Here is a 16015-nt window from a genome sequence, read left to right as displayed (position 1 = left end):
AGACGCATCAAATATGGCCGCCACCTTCGCTCCACTATTCCCTCTTATGTTAATACTCACAATCAAGGGGACCAGTTATATAGCACTGTATTTTCTTACTTAAGGAGGAGCACTGGTACAAACGTGTCGAAACCATTACCGAATGGAAACTTCAAAATAATCACGTTGTTGTTAATAAACTTTTCTAATATTCTTAAAAGCGCAGATTATTTTAACATTAAAATATAGGGACGAAATACACCTGCAGCTTTATAACTTATCAAATAAAAAAAAATAATGGTATATTATCCAAATATGAAATCAGCTCTTTTTCCAAGCAGTGCTTTGTATGAAACCCTCTTGAGATTACGACGCTAAGAGCTTGCCTCTAACTGAAGAAACAGACGTAAGTCTCTTGGTGTTCTTTTCCTGTGTTCATCCGTCTTCCCTTTCCATGGCTCGAGAGCTCTGACGAGCCTGTTCAGGTTCAGCTACCGAGCCACGTTGCGTCAGTGTCAGTGGGGCAGCTGTCAAGGGCTGAATGAAGGCTTGTAGGGACCGGGTAGTTGCCATTTGGCGTCACCCGGAGACATGAAGGAAACCGGGTGACAGCGCGCAGTGGTGAGTTTTAGCACATGTTTGCTCCTGAGTGTTGGTCGATGAACGCGGAAGCGGGATTATCGGGGATATGCCTGTCATGATTGGGGGAATGTTAACGGTATCGTAGTACTGGGTAAATGAGTGGCTGATATGGGGCGGTGTATGGTTGAATTGGCGGGTGTATGAAGGGATGGATGTGTCTCAATGAAGGCGTCGGGTTGTCCAAAACTTTGTTTACGGTTTTGCCTGAAATTGATGGGTTTCTGGTTTGAAAAAAATGGTCTTGAGTGTATGACTCAGAATAAAGTGAAACGTGATTTGGAATGGGGTGGGCGGTATATTTATCGCAATCGACGGTGTCAGGCTTTCAGAATGAAAAAAGAGTGTAGATGAGAAATTTATGAATGTCATATAAAGGGGCGAGGGGGTAAACAGCAGTGGAAACGCTGTTGAGGGTTTTGAGGATATTACAGTAGATCGTATAACTCTGAATATGGTGGGAATGGGCCTCAGGGGGACTGGGCATGAGCCAGTGTCCCCCTGGGGTATTTCGCGCGAGGGATGTCCTCAGCGACCTGATTGGAAGGATCGGGAGGGTGGGAGGGGCTGTCCAGGCGCGGGGAGGACGACGTTGCGAGTGAAGGAGCGGTGGTGTCGTTTTTGACCCACCCTGGCTTTGAAAGAAGTCGGTGAAGGTGTTTTTTGTTCTATGTTGGCTGTATTTTGGTCGTTTGTAGACAATAAGAGAAAAGATGTCACTTTAGGGCACTATGGACAGACTCCTTGTTATGTGTTGTTGGCGTGTTTTAAGGGATAGGATAATCTAGAGCGGATTCATCCTTTCTCTATGGGGGAGGGTTGGGAGGGTAGGTGGGAAAGAAAAGGAAAGATGGAAATAATACTGCTGGTTATGGAAAACAAGTTATGGATTGTTGTCAAGAATAAAGCATTGGGGAAAGGAAATGTATACAATTGGAAAAGGTTTTGGGGAAAATAGTACAAGATATTGTTGAATAAAGTTAATGTTGCGGGGTCTGTCTTTGGCTGTCCTAGTAATAAAAGTGACCTTTTATGCTAATAAAGCAGAGTCGTGTGAGAGTCTTTATTTGCGCGAGTGTGACTGAGAATAGAGTGGAGGTGTTGTGAGAACTGAGCAATTGATTGCCTTAAAGGTGGCACACTTTAGTCCTATTGGATTACCTCTAATAGTGATGGTCATACGCGCTGCAATTATGCGGGAAGGGAGGGCCAACATATGTCGTCTCAAGATTGACTCTATTTGGCACCAAGAAAAGGAAAATTAAGCACCGTAATACAACATACTATGTGGCACCATTACTACATTATTTTGTAATTTTTACACACTGTCTTCTGTATGTGGCAGTGTTTCTGTGACTATTTAAAGGCTTTGATCTAAAAAAAAATCGTTGTTACAACGAAATGTTCAAATTTATGGATTTGTGTGGCAAGTGCTGCAAATCCACATTTTTACAGAAAATGCTGTAGCTGCGAAATCACCTTATTCCAGTGGCACTGGCAATACAACCTTGCAGAAGCTGCATAATGGAGTTAGAAATTGTATAACTACAGCGTATAATACCAAATATCGTATCAAATACACATAGGATTACCCTGACAGACTATTTAATCAAAACACATGAATTAAAAGATGACACAGTGATAATATAAACACGTCTACATCACACTGTCCAGAAGAAACAACAGTACCTGTTTAGAAGTCATCATCACTGAAGCAAAACGACTTTTTTTATCCAACAATGTACATTAAGAGAAAGATGACTTAACGTTTAAGTAGAGCAAATAGGGGTCGACAAAGATGCAACAACCTGGCTTGATTGGGCCCAGATTATCTTCCACATATTGATGGGTGATTTAGAATACTTGATGGTCAAACAAGTCAAATTCTACAAAATCATTGATAATGCATTGATTTTGTAATGTGCATTGAGGATTTCTGTTGTTCTGTTCAGAAGTGTGTTTTTAGTGTCTGGTCGTGAGTGAAAATCTGAATGACACAGCAGAATATTGAACTTGTTTTCTCTGAGTGGTGTAAGTTTTGCATGTTGAATCGTAAGGGGAGGTCCCTCTGGGTGCGTAAGATGTTGAAAAAGCTGTTAAAGTTTAATAAATTTTTTATCTATCCAATGTAAAAAAGTTTTTTAGATGAAATTCTTTTTTAATGTATTTATTATGAACTGTGTTTTTTAACTTGTAAATGTGCTTTTATGATATCACATATCGAAATAAAGCTTTGTTGAATTGAATTGGTAATGTTAAAAGTTTTGAAATCATCATGGTTGCTCTCAATGGAGCGTCCCCGTGCTAAGATTGCCCTATCCAGAACTAGAAGTCATAAAAGAGAAAGTGAGAAATTGCCCACAAAAAACTGAGCAGAAAGGGGAAACAAGCCACGAGGAGGCCGACAAGTTAGATTAGCATTAACAACCACATTTTAAGTTTCTTCCTGAAAGTTTTTTTAACCGCATGCGCGCTAGCGGTTTTCCCGCTGTGCGCTGCGTTTAATAAAAAAAAAACGCGTTACATGACGAGCTCAGCTCGTCATGAGCGTACGAGTGTCGTCACTCATGACGAGCTGAGCTCGTCATGAGTGTGGAAGGGGTTAAAGAAGTTCTTGATTTCAGGTGAAGGGGCAGGGTGTTCCCCAACTTCGATGCCTGAAAAGCAAAGGATCAACCATCCAAGCAGGATCTTTTCATTATGGTCACTGCTGCCAGTACGGCGGTCTGTCGATCGGAGTCTTCTACTGGGTTGGTGGTGTTTAACTAATGAGAATAGATAATGGGGGCCTTTGCCATGAAAAATTCTGTGGCTGACGCACATGGCTTAGAACACGGGTATGTATAAACAAAAAGAGAGGTAGGGAGAGGTAAGTAACACTCTTATTCCCCTGTTACATCCGATCAAACAACAAAAGAGTGTTGTATGGTTATATAGGACCATACGTAGGAGCAAAAGGAGAGGATAACCGGCCACAATTAGGTAGGTTAGGAAGGCCCTCACTCACCACCTAGTGGTGACATGCTTCATCATTGGGCCCCACTAAAGAGGCAGAGTGCCTCTTTAGTGTGCTGCGACGCCAGACTTACTGCGGCGCAGGATTTGTGAGTTTTAGGGCGTGTAGTGAAGATAAATTAAATGGTGGTGAGGGGTATAAAAATTCTAAGTGTAACCAAAAAATGATTTATTATGTGGTCACTTGGAACATAGATTAAAATTATGTGTTGGGAAAATCGTCCACAATTAATTGTGTGGTTATTTCCAATAGATATCGTCAGTCAACATGTTTCTGCCTATAAAACGGTGTGAGGTTACCAGGCATTCTTCAGGACTTTAAAATGTGTACTAGACCCTGGTGGTATGGGCGCGCTAAGGCCCACCCATACCTAGGGACGTGAAAGTGAAAAATTGGTGTAAAAAAGTGCAAAAAAGGAAGATAATTGGTGAATCAAGATGGCCACCAGTCCCTCAAATAGGGGATGGAACACATCAGTTTCCCTTCCAGCAACCTCCATTCCCACTGATGGGTTGGAATCCAGCATTCATGCAACCACCGGGCTTCCCCATACAATACCAACAGCCTTTTTTAGAGAGAGGCCGGAGAGGAAGAGGGAAGAGGAGAGGGTCCAATCAGGTATCCTGGGAAAACGAAGATGCTGTAGGCAACCACACACGCAGCAAGAACCCCCAACCAGGAATGAGCGGACTGTGAGCCTCATCACAAACTTATCTGACAAAAACCTAACAGAGACAGAGGCCAGGGTCCTTGAAAAAGGCCTAGGCTTCGTCCCGACCTCCCGTCCCGACAAATTCAAGCTCCATTGTGAGCTATCGTCTTTCTTCAGGAAACTAAAGTTGAAAGCTTTCTTTGAGGGAAAAGAAGATCCAAACGAAATTTCTCGTAAAGGGGATACAGGACTTAGATTGGCCTCTACGTTCATCCCCCCACCACATACAGTACCTGCATCTATCACTGCCTTCGAACAAGCAGTCTTTTTTGACCTGGAAACCTGCCAGGATCCCACCACCTTCGACAACTTCAGCACAGCAGAACATCATGCTCTACAGGGTCTCCAGAATGACCCAGATATAACAATAAAACCTGCAGACAAAGGTGGTGGCCTAGTGATTCAAAATACCAGGGATTATGAAAGGTCTTGTGAAGTCCTCCTTGATGACAGGAAGAACTATATCCCCTTAGACAAGGACCCTACTGAGGACTTGCGGGCACGAATCTCAAACCTTGTAAGAAGGGCCAAAGAAAACGGTTTTCTCTCCAAAAATGAGGCAGATTTTCTGAGCACTAACAACAGTGTTACACCTTACTTTTACACCCTGCCTAAAACGCACAAAAATAAGATGCCACCACCAGGACGCCCTATCGTCTCCGGGTCACTACTAGAGCCATTGTCGCAATTTTGTGACCATTACCTTAAACCAATTGTGCAGAATACTCCCTCCTACTTAAAAGACACTAAAAGCCTACTTCAGCTCCTAAAAGACCTGAATTTTGCCGAAAATACTGTGACACTTGTCACATTAGACATCAAAAGTCTCTACACGAGCATCCCTCAGGATGATACCATCAGGGTTCTCGCTGAAGCACTGAATACAGTGGTTTGGAATTACCAAACACCAAAGGAATTTATCATCGAATGCGCCACACTGGCACTAAAAGAGAATTTCTTTCAGTACAAGAGCCAACTGTTCCTACAATGTACTGGTACCTCTATGGGCAGTACTTTTGCCCCAAGCGTGGCAGGCTTGTATGTCGCGGATTTTGAGGCCAAACATATTTCACCACCCAATGGTCTTTTTACCTCATCCATACAGTGCTGGAAACGTTACATCGATGACGTCCTTCTGATCTGGACCGGCAGTGACGAACAACTAACAGCTTTCCTAAACTGGATCAACACCCTAGACCATAACCTTAAGTTCACTCATACAACGAGCAGAACTGAGGTGGTCTTTCTTGATATAACAATTACGGTTACTGGCACTGGCTTTACAACTAAAACACATTATAAGCCAACCGCCAAAAACAATCTACTGGAGTTCACCAGTTTTCGCCCTCGCCCCCTAAAAGAAAATCTGCCGTATAGGCAATACCTACGGATCAGACGTAATTGTTCAAAGACGCAAGACTTCAAAGCACAATCTCTAGACCTTACAAAAAAACTGGAATCGAGAGGTTACCCCCAGGCAACTCTAAGTAAGGGTTACAAAAGAGCACGGAATCAACCACGAGAGGCTCTTCTTGAGGACAATAATAACCACCAAAAGGATATTCCACTCACCTGTGTAACCACTTACAGTACCCTCTCAAACATCATGAAGAAATCAATTAATAAAAAATGTAAGATAATCACCAGCACTAAAAAAACGTGGGAGAAACCCCTGTTCTCCTTTAGGAAAGGACGCAGTTTGAGAGACGCATTGGTGCACACACGACCAAGGGAGCCAGCAACAGCACAAGAGAGATCAGTGACAGATACATGGGGCCTTCCCAGAGTCACGGGACATTACCCTTGCTCCAATTGTAGCGTCTGTCACCTGACTTCACCAACGAAGTCCCTGACACTTGAACCTGGAAAAGTATGGACACAGCGAGACCATACCAATTGTAACTCCTCAAATGTCATCTACCTCATCACTTGCCCATGTGCCTTACGTTACGTGGGCATGACAAGTAGGAAAGTTAAGCAGAGGATTTGCGAGCACAGATCCAATATCGGGTGCAAAAAAACAACTACCAAAATGAGTAGACATTTTTGGGAGAATAATCACACCACCAACGACATGCGGTGGACTGTAATTGAGCAACTGAGCACTGGCAACAATATAAGTAATCGTCTGTTTGAAAAGGAGCAAAGGTGGGTCTACAGACTGGGGACCCACCATACTGGACTCAATGATGATATCCCTTGGGCCTCTGTACTAAAGTAACTTCTTAAATAAAAAGTCACTAGACCATGTCTTTCTCATCCTCTATTAACTGGTACATTTACAGCCCTGTAAGGTTATAGAGTGGCCAACATCCCACTTTAACCTGCATTTATAATGACCATCCCTAGCCACTAATGCCCAGCATACCTTGGACCCACCACGAAGGGTTATTTCTCCTTCGACTTATAAATGTCATTTTTTCATCTTCCCTTAACAAGTGATCCCTCTTAACCCACCCCTGTAATCCAGCGCCCGAGGGTCGTTATGTGCATTTTATCGTTGTGAATCAATCGATGTATAACAGCCTAGCACAAACATGTGCGCATCCCGCACTTACAAGCTCAACTGACTCCTCGAATTCCCCTGCTGATACACAGTTAAACCAAATGACACACATCCCAACGTGTTAATTCGTCTATCCAATAAAGTTTTTTTCCGTCTAAAAAAGCATGGAACAAGTTCTTGTCCCTATGGCATCTCGAACAATACAAAGGCCGCCCAAGCCTGCCACGTGACCATCCACGTCACGCGACGTTCTCTACTCTAATTGGCCAACTTTTCGCACCCCCCCCCCCCCCACAGGCATGCAGCGACCCCGGAAGACACCAGTTATATTCCTCCCCTCTGGCCCCGCTTACCATCGTCGGGGTCCGGTTAGAGGGCTTTCGCAGGTACACTGCGGGTGCCGAGCGTCAAGGGCGTAAGTGGACTACAACAGTAAGGCAGTGACCACCGTGTCGCCGCTTCTTAGAGCTAAGTACCGCCCAATGTCTGTGTTATTTCGAGTCTGATTCTATGTTATTTTATCTATTTAAAAGGGTGTGCCAAATACGCTCCCACCCCCCTCCTGTGACCCATGGTGTCCCCTCGTTACACCATATAAGTGAGAAATTTTTACTTGTGTGTTTAGCGGTCGACATGAAAATTACGTTAATACATTGATCGCTACTAGGAATTGTTCTTTCCTTTTTAAGATACTCCATATCACTTTATTTATCTCATCTTTAGCACCGCGCACGTCCCAGTGACTAGTGCGTATTATCCCGGGTATAGAGGTGGTGTTAAACGTATTGTTATGCCGCTGCTCACTACCCGCTCACCATACATGGAGCACCCAAAACTGACCTGCATGATCAAGACAACCCGCTAATTGTTTGTTTTGTCCTACATGTATGTCCTTGTCTTTTCCTTCTACAGGTGGAGAAACCTAATGTGTAGAAGCCTCCTAAACCAGGAGTTACTTAGGAAGATAAAATTCACCAATTATCTTCCTTTTTTGCACTTTTTTTACACCAATTTTTCACTTTCACGTCCCTAGGTAAGGGTGGGCCTTAGCGCGCCCATACCACCAGGGTCTAGTACACATTTTAAAGTCCTGAAGAATGCCTGGTAACCTCACACCGTTTTATAGGCAGAAACATGTTGACTGACGATATCTATTGGAAATAACCACACAATTAATTGTGGACGATTTTCCCAACACATAATTTTAATCTATGTTCCAAGTGACCACATAATAAATCATGTTTTGGTTACACTTAGAACTTTTTATACCCCTCACCACCATTTAATTTATCTTCACTACACGCCCTAAAACTCACAAATCCTGCTCCGCAGTAATTCTGGCGTCGCAGCACACTAAAGAGGCACTCTGCCTCTTTAGTGGGGCCAAGAGGCACTCTGCCTCTTTAGTGGGGCCCAATGATGAAGCATGTCACCACTAGGTGGTGAGTGAGGGCCTTCCTAACCTACCTAATTGTGGCCGGTTACCCTCTCCTTTTGCTCCTACGTATGGTCCTATATAACCATACAACACTCTTTTGTTGTTAGAACACGGGTACTCATAGTACGGCCCGTGAGCCACCAGCGGCCCGGCAAGTCTTCCCTGGCGTCCTGCGGACCTTGCGGACAATTTACCCATGCTTAAAAAAAAAAAAAAGAAAGATTAAGGAATGTCAGCAAACACTGCTCGCAGCGACTCCGAGAGACTCTGCTGCTCTGTGGGGGCCCGGGCATTCCAGTGACAGTCAGAATGCAGCTGCAGGGGCGCTAAGAGGTGAAACAAAAGTCTCATTAACAGACAAATGGTCTTTTAAAGACCTGTGAAAAGTGTGTGTGTGTGTGTGTGTGTCAGTGTGTGTCAGGAAGCTATCTCAGCCCGGGCACACACAGGGAGAGGGAGGGAGACAGACAGGAGGGTGACAAAGGAGGGAGGGACAAGGGTGACAGACAGAGGGAGGGAGGGACGAGGGTGACAGACAGAGGGAGGAGGGACGAGGGTGACACACAGAGGGAGGGAGGAGGGTGACAGACAGAAGGAGGGACGAGGGTGACAGACAGAGGGAGGGAGGAGGGAGGGAGGAGTGTGACAGACAGAGGGAGGCAGGAGGGAGAGAGGAGGGTGACAGACAGACAGACAGACAGAGGGAGGGAGGAGGATGACAGACGGCGGGCGACAGAGGGAGGAGGGCGACAGAGGGAGGAGGGCGACAGAGGGAGGAGGGCGACAGAGTTATGGAGACCGAGAGGGCAGGAGAGAGAGAGAGAGAGAGAGAGAGAGAGAGAGAGAGAGAGAGACAGACAGACAGGGACTGAGTGAGACAGAGTGAGAAAGACACACACACACACACACACACACACACACACACACACACAGTGGCTGGCAGGGGAGAGAAGGGTGCAGTGAAGGTGGAATAGAGCGAAGTGAGAGCACCACAGCTGCTTTAAGTCATTCAACATAGTTACTTAATACTTCAGCATAGATTGGGGAGGTAGACTGAGAGACAAGATAATCCAGGCTTATTATATTAAAATAGGCACCCAAGAGCTCCTATTCATAATGTGCTTATTCAGCAAAGTTTTGAGTATCTTTGGGAGAGTGCAAACTGATTCGAATTCAACAGGTATCAGGAGCTATTCTGTTCATTAAGTGAGTTTCAGTTTGGCTTTAAATCTCTTCAGAGTTGAGGCATTTTTGCATGAAGGAGGTTGAGCATTCCATAGTTCTCTACCCGCTATATTGAGTTTTTTACCCACAGGCTTTAACTCCCCCCATTTGTTGTTAGAGAGTTTGGAGTCTTTGTTGGAGCAAAGATTTCTTTTCATGCTGGTCATTGTGACTAGTTCTGTTAGATATCTGGGTGAACTAAGGTATGTGACTTCCCAAATCACACAGATGTTGTTTAACCCCTTCAGCGCTAATGACAAGGGTAACTCGTCATGGACTTTCCATTGATTTCAATGGAAAGTCAATGGAGCTCAACCAACACCCTTAGCAGCCAAGTGGTTAATATGATTTGTTGTTTGATAGACAACCAATTTAGTTTACACAGAAGGAGGAATGCAACCAATGGTAATTACTAGTGCCGGCGATTAAGCCCAAGCATTCGATCTATCACTTTTCAGTTTTGGTGCTGAGTACATCTCTCAAAGACTGAGGCATATGCCCAGATGTCGAACATGAGCTCACTGTGCTACTGTAAAGAAGCTGCACAAATGAGGCCATAAAAGTTTGAAATTAGTCTGGGATTGCTTGTGTTGTCATTTACAGGGGGCATGCAGGTACGTAACGCAGCCCCCACGTGGTGGGGGGGGGCAAGCTCCAGGGGCCCTCCTCAGCACAGCACACTGGCTGCAGAGCTCCTGATTAAGCCCAGGGGGGCCCTTCCGCGTGCGTTGCAGCGAGGCCCCCATTCGAGTTTTGTTATGCCAGTGGGAGCATGGCCTAGTAGCTCGGGTCAGACGCCCCTTTTGAGGCAGGCCAAGGCTGAATTGCATATGCTTGAGCCCTGTTGGCAATTAAAGTATTTCATCCATCATTTCTTTTGTTCTTCTGTTGCTGTCTTTGTAGCAGACTTTCCATTAGTAAGGGCGTCCCTGAAATTATTTTCTGGGTGGACAGTGCAGGCATTGCAATAGTTTGGCATACAATGGTTTGGAATGTTAGGGGAGCTGGTGGCGCATTTAGGTGACTTGCACTGTAATAGTGATATCCCACCGCTTCTTTGGCGGGCCCTGTTCCTTCGCCTCGTTTTCGGCGGACATCTTGGGGGGATAGTGGGACGTTTTGGCGGTGCCATTTTGGGTGTCGGGCTAGTTGCTCGAACGTACGCCTAAACAGCATTTAAGGCGGTCATGCTGACGCGCAGCGGGTACGCGCAGCGAGGTAGCCGTAGTACCGCCGGAGTTACGCCTGAGTTCAGCCCGTCTGCGCCCCTCAGCGTACCGGAGGCGGATGGAGTGGCGGGAGGGGCTGACTCACGGATTAGATATTCGGCGGCGGACCTACTTTCATATGGGGAGGGTAAGGATGCTTGTTGTGTGGTTTTTCCGGGGCGATATAGAGGTAAACGACGGTGTCAGGGATGTGGTTGGCTGCCTGGCCATCTCCCGGTGGGGGGGGGCTGCTTGCACTAAGGCCAATGTTAAACATTTGGGCCTCTTACTTAATACCCGCTCTTTAAGCAGGCATGCTCTTGACTTCTATGAGCTTCTAGCTGTTGAAAAACCTGTTTGCCTCATGCTCACAGAAACTTGGCTGGGGGAGGCATTGAATCCGGATGTTGTGACTGCTATTCCCCCTGATTATGTAATCTATAGGTACGACCGATTGATTGGGAGAGGTGGAGGGGTGGCGATTGTGGTCAGGAGAACTGTCCCCTGCGTGGTTGTCCCTATGGAGGCCATTTCAGGTTGTGAATCTTTGGTGTTCTCGATAACCTTGTCCCCCCATCAATCGTTTACCGGGCTTCTGGTCTATAGACCACCTGGCCAACTGGGATCCTTTCATGAGGATTTGCAGGCTCAGGCATCAGAGCTTTGCTTGAAGACAGAACACTGCATTGTGCTCGGGGACTTTAATGTTCATATGGATGTGGGGACGGATGGTGACACGATTAAAATCAATGATGTCACCTCCCCTCTGGGCCTCACACCTTATTTGTCAGTGCCGACTCATATCAAGGGTCATACCCTTGATCAGGTGTTTTCTACCATCCCAGTTGACATGGCCAACCCGGTCCCTGTCCTTTGGTCGGACCATTTTCTAATTAGGTTTCAGATCTTGGGTATGAGCAAATCACCTTCTATAATGCCGAGTCACCCTAGGCACACTTGTCGGGCATTTCATCGGGTGACTCCAGAAAGTCTGGCCCAGGCTTGCTTGGATCATCCCTGCCTGATGTCAAGAGACCTAGAGAGGGATCTCGATCTGCTGCAGCGGTGGTTAATGGAGCGATTTGACGAACTAGCACCTGAGATCGCTCCTTTGAAAACATGTAGACGAACTTCTGCCCCTTGGTATACGGAGGCTTTGGCTCTGTCTCGGCGCAACTGTAAGGTGGCAAAGAGGCTCTGGCGCCAGCAGTATGATCTTAGAGCTAAGGCTGCCTATAGGGCGGCCATTAAAGCCTATCATGTAGACATCTTGTCTGCTAAGAAGAATTATTTCTCTGCAAGAATCGAGACTGCTTTGAGTTCCTGTGGGGACATTTTTACCATTGTAAAGGAGTTTGTGACCCCTAATGCTAATGCGATGCGTCATGAGTTCTCTGAGACGTGGGTGATCTCGCTAGCTTGCTGTTTTACTTCTAAGATCAAACGGATCCAGGAGTCTTTTTCTTCTTCGGGCCCTAGTGATGCCGTCAGCCCGGGAGATCAGGTGAGCCGGATAGCTGGCTTTGGACCCACTCTCTCGGAGTTTCCATTTCTCTCTGACTCGGCATCTCTGGACCTCCTGACTAAACTTAAATCGGGCTCACCTCTAGATCCCTGTCCTGCCAAATTTTTGCCCAGGGTGGCGGGAGCTTTGAACCCGTTGATCAATCCCATCCTTAATTTGTCCTTGACTAGGGGTGTGGTCCCTGTAGCCTGGAAGTAGGCGATGGTCGTTCCATTACTTAAAAAGCCGGGTCTGGACCCTGAGCTTCATGCCAATTATAGGCCGATTTCTCTTTTGCCTGCTCTAGCAAAGATAGTGGAGAAGCATGTGCATACTGTGCTCTCTACTTTTCTGGAAACCCACAGTTTGCTGCATTCCACCCAGTCGGGCTTCCGGAGCAACCTAAGTACCGAGACGGTGCTTCTAGAGGTCAATGAGGCTATTAAGGAAGTGCTGGACGCCGGAGGAAGAGCTATGCTGGTGATGTTAGACCTGTCGGCGGCCTTCGACACCGTCCCTCATGAGGGTCTCCTCAGCAGGCTCTATGAGATCGGTCTGAGAGGGACGGTGTTGAGCTGGTTTCGATCTTATTTGGCTGGTCGCCGTCAGGTGGTCTGGGCCCCTCCGTACTCGGCCAAAGTGCCACCGTTGGAGGTCGGAGTCCCTCAGGGCTCGGTGTTGAGCTCGACTCTTTTTAATATCTTTTTGACCCCCCTGGCACTGCTGGCTGAGTCTTTTGGAGCTCAGATCCTGTCATACGCCGATGATACTCGGCTCCTTTTCACTTGTGGGAAGGGGGCTGAGTTTGACGGAGAGGGCATCTGGGGTTGCCTTGGGGCTGTTTTCGATTTGGTTTCAGCGAAACAGCCTCAAGTGCAACCCTGATAAATCAGAGGTGCTCTTCTTCAGGTGTCAGTCTGACCCGAATTGGCAGGAGTGGTGGCCGGTGAATATGTTCCCTCCTAAGTCATCCTCTCTGATTGCCAAGAATTTGGGGGTCAGGATTGACAACGGCTTGACACTTAAGTCCCAGATTCTTGGGTTGGCCGGCACCTGCTATGGCCTTCTTAAAATGTTGCGAAAGTTCCTTCCCTTGCTACCGTTGGCCTATAGAACGATTACGGTCCAGGCCCTTATTGGTTCGAGGCTGGACTATTCAAACGTCTTATATTTGGGTTTGCCCGAATATCTTCTCCAAGGATTACAGGTGGTCCAGAATTCGGCGGCCCGGGCCATTTTTGGCCTGCCTCGCCGAGCTAGAGCTTCGAGCCTTTTACACGCTTTACACTGGCTGCCTGTCCGGAAGCGGATTGTTTTTAAAGCACTTACGCTGGCGCATAAGGCATTCCATGATGTGGGAGTGGAATACATTCAGAAGCGGCTTACCTTTTACAAGCCGGCTAGAACCTTAAGATCGGAATCTCTCTGCCTTGCCGTCGTTCCTGTTATCAGGAAAGCACGGATGGGGGGGGACGTTCTTTTAAACGCTTGGCGCCCCAGCTTTGGAATGCCCTGCCTTTGCCGCTTCGCGGTACATCTAATCTGCTGGCCTTCAGAAAGGGTCTGAAGACGTGGCTTTTTGGTCAGTAATTTGCTCTTTACTCTTCTTGTGCTTGCCCTATGCAGTCCGTTGTGGGTTCGAAAGCGCCGGGACACTCTTCGGAGTAGCCGAGCGCTATATAAGACACCCATAACATAACATAACATAACATAGGTGATCTGCCTAGCAGTTTTGATGCGTTTAAGATCCAATGGGGGCGTACACAACTTTTCACTTTTGCCTCTATCTTGACGATATCATGGAGCAGTAGGCAGATTGTTGGAGACTCTTTTGAGATGAGTTGCATCTTGAGCCAGGGTAGATGACGGACTCAGACAAATACAATGAGATCTCATAAGTGTAGGTTCAGATCTTTAATAGGGATGAGGAAAATGTTACAGGCATTGCATTATTGTTAATGATGAGGAAGAGGTGCACCATGGTTAGAATTTAAGACTAACTTGCGACCTGCCTGTACCAAAATGCAAGGGAAACCCTATGATCACTAGGGACCTAGGGTATCAATAAAATAATAACAACAATAGTCCCTTATATCAACAAAATGTTAGGAAATATCACATTGTCATTATTTTTTAATGTTTAAATAATTTTACATATTTACAAACTTTTGTCCAACAATAAATCACAATGCGCAGAGTAGTGTGCAAAGTGTCTATGGTCAGCTCATAGAAGAGGGATGCATTTGTGATATGAAAAGATAGTCGTTTATCACAAAACGTTTTTAATAGACGACCCTAAGAACAAGTTTAGATACAAAAGGAGGGCGTGGCCAACAGCATGGCTGAGTAGACGTGCCTTGCCGGAGCTCCGGCCGAGCGGCACTTTTATCCGACTTTTCGTATCCCCCACGATCCCAAAGAGGCACTGTGTGGACGACAATACACCCTGGTACCTGGTTGGAGTACCTGCGCAGTGGTGTGCAGCCGCCTTTGCTGACGACCAGACTGTGCGGTGTCCCCGGCGGCTCTCCGGCGGCCATGAGGGCGCCTGCGGCGCTTGGCGGAGCGCGGCGCTCCTAGTGCCCCACATGCGGTCTTGTCGCACACTGCCCAGCTGACGGTGGCTCCGCGACCCGCCTGATCCCCAAGAGTGACCAACGTCTCGCCGGCAGAGGAGGGGAGGTGAGCCGAGACAGCCGCGAACCACCGGCTGCCTGCACCAAGATGGCGGCCGGCGGTGTGTGACGGCGAAATCCCCCACCGGCTGCACTCCCCGGGTCGCGGTTTGCCCGAGAGTGCTCGTCGAGGCGGAGCGGAGGTAAGCCCAGAACAGAGGAACCAAGGGCCGTCCTCCTGGCAAGCTGAGAGCAGAGACCGGCTCGAGCGCGGCTCCCGCCTTTACCAACATGGCGGCGGAGCTGCGGAGGCGCCCGACCTGAAGGGCACTGGAGGGAGAAAAGTGGCTGAGAGCCTGGGACCTGACTACCCAAGCCCCACCATTGGAGACTTAGTCTGCAGGACGACAGACACGCGAACCCCTGCCATCGGACCTCACTGTGACACTTGGGGGACCTCAGGACTGCGACGGGAGGTGAGCCGGGGAGACCGCTGACGCGGTACAGCGGACAGTGACATCCGGAGAATCTAGCGTCATTGGAGCTACGCGACTGGGCCCCTCCGCGCCTCTGAGACAGGACGCCTGCATAGGGAGCCTCCGGCCTGCAGACTTCATCATCATGGGGAAGGGTGACCCGGCGAACAGGTCTGCGAGGCGGGGACCCATGGACGACTTCACGGCAACGCGTTCTGGGGCGGCGCAACACTCTCTGCAGCCTGACACGCGCAATGACACGGCCATGTTAATGGAGGCCATCCAAGCGTCCAGGACCGACATACAAGCGTCCCGGACGGCCCTAGAGACGAAAATTGGAGAGGTAGGGTCCGAGGTGACGCTACTGCGGCAGGACTTCCGAAACCTGACGGAACGGGTAACGGCAACCGAATCTAGGTTGACTGACAATGAAGACTCGATTTCTACTCTCAAGAAGGACATGGCGGAACTACAGGCCTCTCACCGTCAACTGCTGTGGAAGGTGGACGACGCGGAAAATAGGTCGAGGCGCAATAACCTTCGCTTTGTAGGCTTTAGAGAAGGGATTGAGGGAAAGAACATGTCCGCCTTCCTCCTCACATGGCTGAAAGATACCTTCCCAACAGCGCAATTCTCCCAGTGCTTCATCATCGAAAGGGCACACAGGGCGCTTCTAGCCAAACCTCCGGAGGGTGCGC

At 47.6% G+C, this 16015-nt stretch overlaps 1 protein-coding gene across 5 annotated transcripts in view; it reads left to right on the top strand.

Annotated features, from left to right (window-relative positions):
• The first annotated feature begins 425 nt into the window (after positions 1-425).
• The window catches only part of ENTPD4 (ectonucleoside triphosphate diphosphohydrolase 4), a 326547-nt gene continuing 310957 nt past the window's right edge, over positions 426-16015 (top strand). For 2 of the 5 annotated variants that reach the window (XM_078666558.1, XM_078666561.1), the window contains exon 1: positions 465-600. The gene's annotated coding sequence lies outside the window, so the exon portion shown is untranslated. Of the gene's footprint in view, positions 601-16015 lie in introns of all 5 variants that reach the window. The other 3 variants (XM_078666557.1, XM_078666559.1, XM_078666560.1) reach the window with 3 other exon arrangements.

This window comes from Lissotriton helveticus, chromosome 11, assembly GCF_964261635.1.
Source record: "Lissotriton helveticus chromosome 11, aLisHel1.1, whole genome shotgun sequence".
Taxonomy (NCBI): Eukaryota; Metazoa; Chordata; class Amphibia; order Caudata; family Salamandridae; genus Lissotriton; species Lissotriton helveticus.
Note: the sequence above shows the minus strand (reverse complement) of the source record. Positions and strands in the feature narration are given on the sequence as shown.